We start from the raw sequence: 5,447 nt of genomic DNA on the forward strand, positions 1-5,447 counted from the left end.
AGCCACCCAAGCTCCCAGTGGAGGCTGGCTGGAAGCAGGTATCTGGGATTTATTTATCTTCTATAATTGAAACTTTTTTGCCTTCAGCAGAGGCCAGAGCTGGCCAGGGCAGTCAGGAAGCTTGGCTTCCTCCATCGCTGGGGCAACCAGGCCTCCTGCTTGCTCCAGCTCCGTGGCTGCTGGCAGCCATCTTGGTTGTGTTAATTTGCATATAGTCGCTCTGATTAGCTGGTGGGCGTGGCTTGTGAGTGTAGCAAAGCTATGGTCAATTTGTATGTTTCTCTTTTATTAGATAAGATGTCACCCCAATAAACTTAATTTTAAAAACTATACTTCCTAGGTCCCTGTGCTTTGAGGCACTGTAGTTTGCTTTCCCACTGATTAATAGTTTGGTTGAGGATAAAATTCTAGGTTGAGACAATTTTTTTCTCAGACTTTTCCTGGCATTGATGTTGTTCTCTGGTATCCAGGATTTCTATGCTGTTCTGATTCTTCCTAATCTATGTGAGCATTTTCCCCCTGACTTTCCAGTAGCATTTAAGACTCTGCATTAGTATCAGATGGGAATACAGGTGTGTCTTCATTTACTCTGAAGACTCAGTTCTCTCTTTAGCTGTGGGAAGTTCCTTTCTCACATTTCTTTGAAAATTTCCACCCCACACTTTCCTTTGTTCCCCATTTCTTGACCTCCTATAACATTTAGGTTGACTTGTCTCTGTTTTATCTTTTCTTTCAAGTTTCCTTGATTTTTGTCATTGCCTCATTTTCTAGGCAATTTCTTTAGCATTCAAACACTTGTCTGAAAGATTTCACTTTAGTAAAGACATGTTTCATTTCTAAAACTTCCTTCTTATTCTCTAATTTTTCATAGATTCTTGATTTTTTTTCATTACATTATCCTCTGTTTACGAATTATCTGTTTCTTTTGGAATCTATTCTATTTCTTTTTGTTGGTTTTTTTCTTTCATGCTATTGGCCGTCTTCATGTATCTGGGATGTTTTCCAAATTTAAGAATGAGGACCTGGGTTGTATTCCCAAGTAGTTGGTAGGTTTCCTCTGCCTGGTATGTGTTGACTTCCTTCACTTGGATAAATAAATATATGCATTTATGTTTTAATTCTAGTTCTTTTCAGTGTGTAGGAATGTGTGTACATGGGCAGGACTTGGAACTCACTGCCTTTGCTTGGGCCCTCAGATAGGAAACCAAACTTTAGGTGAGAAAGTCCTCCAAGTGCCAGAATCGGGGAGGATTTAATCTAGGGCAGAGGTGCCCACCCTGAGAACCTTACATTTCAGAACAGGAACTCCATTTTATTTATTTATTTATTTATTTATTTATTTATTTATTCATTCATTCATTCATTCATTTATTTATTTATTTGCCTGCTCTGAACACAAAGACAAAAACAGAGGGAAGGCAAAGAGCTTAAGGAGGAGACAGTTGTAATGGAGATCTACCTAGTGAGGATGTTTAGAGGAAGGTTGGGTGGGAAAAACCACAACCAGAGAGCCTCCTGAGGAAACATCAGACAGCCTCAGTAGCTGTGAATGAGGGAAAAAATGCAAAAAGGAAAATGGTACCCAGGGAATAAAATTTATCAAAGGGCTCAATCATTTAATAAATTACAAATGAGCACTCTCTGTGCTTAGATCTACTTTTTAACTTGATTGTAGGTGGGTAATTCTTACTTCTGACTTCAACAATCTAACTAAAGAGTTTTCTTCCAGCTCTTGCCTCTCAGAAGACTACAGCACAGGTCAGAGTGGCCTATGCATGTCCTTACCTGCTGGCAAGGCCCTGGCTCCTGGGAGGGGCAGAATCTTGGCTCCGTTAACATTTATATCACCACAGCCTTACAAAGCTGAACTCCATAAGGAAGTTGCAAAAATTGGAGTCGGGCTGGGAGCAGCTTCTAATTCTGATCATGTTATTTGTCCTTCCAATTACATACATTAGGTACACAGTATTATTTGGAATTATTTTTGTAACAGTATGAAAATGTATGACTATTTTTATAAGCTCTTACATATATAGGATGTCTCTATATTACATATTTATTATAAATGTATGTCTTTATCATTTGCTTACTTTTAGCCCCTGGAAAATCTCATGGGATTTTTTTTTAACTTTTTGAATATTTTCCTAAATCAAGATTTCTCAAAGTGTGGTCTGTGACTCAAAAAACAGAGGCGCTTGGTGGCAAAGGAGTCTCCTGGAAAGTTTCTCCAAACCCAGGCTATTAAAATGGGCCTCCTGCGCATCTGCATTTTAACATGTGTACCCGGGGTGATGCATTAGCTCTTTATGAATCTTTATGTGCATAATTAAGTACGGTAGGGGATGCAAAAGACTACCCTGAGCAACCCTGTGTTGTGAGGACTAGAAACTGGCAAGAGAAGCCCATAGCCCTTCATTGTCAAGTGCAAAGGGAATGCCAATAGCAGCTGTACACTCAACGGTTCCAAAGGCCCAAGGCCTCTTGAATGGAGTTGCCATTGTGGGAGTGTCAGCTTGGAAAAGCCCATGAGATTGAGTGTTGGGTCCAGGTTTTGACAAGGATAAGCCTGGACAACAATAAGAAAAAGTATTGGTCAGCATTAGCAATTTCTTAATTAGGAGTCTATTGTTTCCTCTTTAACTTTACCTTAGAGTAAACTACACACACACAAAGACAACATCCATTCCTCCCTGCTTACCAGGTGAGCTAGCATCTCACTAATATTTTCTAGAAGGGCCAGGTAGTTCAGGACTGCAAGTGTGCACATATACGGAGAATTAATTAGCCAGGTATGGGGAAAATACTCCTGGGAAGAGTAAACATTACATTTTTTGTTTAGATGAAAATGTTGATTTTCCTTCCTTAAAGGGGAGAAAAGAGGTTTGTTTTGGTTAAGACCTTGGGACTGCTGAGATGTAAATATACATAAACAGTGAGCAAACAGCCCCACCCTCACAGCCGAATGTGCAGTCCTATTACCTCCCATGTTCCAAAAAAGTACCAGCAAAAGCAGTGGGTTAGTTTAAGGTGGAAGCTCATGTAAGTGAACGGGCATTTTAATATCCTGACAACAACCTCATAATGACTTCAGTGTTCTTTTGAAAGCATGGATTCTGATGAAACAAAAACGGATTTTTTCAAATGTTAATTAAAATATGAGTCAGTATACCAACATTATGGATAGCGGAAGGAAAGAATTGCACTTAGAAGGAGAAGCTCAAAGGAAAGAGGAAGCTGGATATCAAAATGGGAAACAGCTCGGAAGAACTAGAAAGACACAGGAAGAGGGAGTACAGCAGAGGAAGTACCTGGGCCTGCCCCCATCCCACGGCCATGGACCCGAGAGACAAACATCCTTGCAGCCTACTACCCATGTTTTAAGATACAGATGCTGAAAAGTGGCACCATTTTCCATGGCTCATCGCACCACAGCTGAAACAGCTGTTCTCTGCCCTTTTGGTAGGGGCAAAAATAGAATATTGGGGACCAGCTAGACTTGAAAGAAATATTCATCATGCTCTGTTAACTGTGATTGTGAAGGCACAGTCTAACCTGGCTGGGAGTTGCACGTGGGACCTGGGAGCTCACCTGGAAATGTAGCCCATCCTCCCCATCAGGGAGCTGCCTATTATTATGGAAAAATTAACAACCTTGTTGCAGAAACCAACCAGAGCCGCCAGCTCTTTGAAGACCCCCAGCCTTTGCATACCCACAGGCCTTTGCAAATCTCCAGCCCACATTACCTGTAAACTGCCCATTTTGCATCCCCTGTGTCTACTTCCCCACGTAGTCTTTGTCCTCCTACCCTATATAAGCAGCTGGCTTATGGTGGGGTGCAGAGCAGATTTTTGTGGATCACCTGCTGCTCTCCCATACAGCTGGCAATATTAGAATAAAAGCTCATATATGATTCAATCCTGTCTCTGCTTAATTGGCTCAATTTAGTGCAGGCAGCCTAGACCCATTGGTTGTCCCTTTATACATTTGGTTTAAAAACAACAACAAAAAGAGGGGGCACCATAAAAATGTCTACTCTTTTTGTTTGTTTGTTTTGTTTTTAAGTATATTTTTATTGATTTCAGGGAGAAGGAGAGAGAGAGATAGAAACATCAATGATGCGAAAGAATCATTGATCAGCTGCCTCTTGCACGCTCCCTACTGGGTATCAAGCCTGAAACCCAGGCATGTGCCCTGAGCAGAAATCGAACCATGACCTCCTGGTTCAGAGGTTGATGCTCAACCACTGAGCCACACCAGCCAGGCAAAATGTCTACTGTTTTGACAATGTTTTCTCATGCAGATGAAAACCTGCAAGAGCCTGGGTATAAAAGATTTTAGTTGTTCTTTGTGTTGTCGGTCCATTTTATTGTTGGCAGGACCAATGCAAACACATTGGAGCAGTGGTTCTCAACCTTCTGGCCCTTTAAATACAGTTCCTCATGTTGTGACCCAACCATAAAATTATTTTCGTTGCTACTTCATAACTTTGTTGCTACTGTTATGAATCGTAATGTAAATATCTGATATGCAAGATGGCCTTAGGCGACCTCTATGAAAGGGTCGTTTGACTGCCAAAGGGGTCGCGACCCACAGGTTGAGAACCTCTGCATTGGAGGCATCACTTACTCCAATCTTATCACATGGTCCTCAAAGTGGAGAAGCAAGAGGAAAGTACCATGAGGATAGGAGACGGGATATAAAAAGCCCACAGCTCCTAGTACTGAGGAATCACTTTTTATTTGATCTCACCATCCTAAATTTTAGTTAATTTATGAAAAAAGAGATTTCATTAATATAACTTTACAAATTTTATAATCTACTGAGGATTTTTTAACAGCTGTCTTTGTTGTTTCTCTAAGGTAGAAGCCATATCTCCTTTTTTTCCCCACTTCTGCTTAGAGAGAAAGCAATTCATTCTGTCCTACTTGAGACACACATGCCACATTGCTCCTGAGACAAGTAACGAAGAAATTATTTTTTATTTTTAGCTCCTGTTTCCAAAATAAATCAGAGCAATATAGGACTGTTGGCAGAAAGAAACAAAAAGTTCTATCAAGCAAAAATGAACTCACAGCAGATCCCATGCCGCTACCTTTTCCCATCAGCCCAGATCATTGTTCCTCCTTCCCGCACCCCCCCCCACACACACACACACGCACACACACAGTCTTCACAAACCCACAGCAACAGTCGTACTCGTGCCTTCAGGTGCTCACCCAGCCCTACCTGGTAACAGCACAGGAAAAGACCCTCCCATTGATAAGATTGAAGCAATTGCCAAGAGGACCAGGAGCAATGCAAAGCTCTGCGTAAGACAGTGGTTCCCAACCTTGGCTGCATATTAGAATCTCCTGGGAATCTTTTTAAAATCCTGATTTCCGGGCCTCATCCTCCGGAAATTCTGTTTCTTTGTTACTAATGTTGTGGCCCCACCCCCTAACAAAGAA

Source organism: Myotis brandtii, unplaced genomic scaffold (genome assembly GCF_000412655.1).
Source record: "Myotis brandtii unplaced genomic scaffold, ASM41265v1 scaffold374, whole genome shotgun sequence".
In the NCBI taxonomy this organism is placed as follows: Eukaryota; Metazoa; Chordata; class Mammalia; order Chiroptera; family Vespertilionidae; genus Myotis; species Myotis brandtii.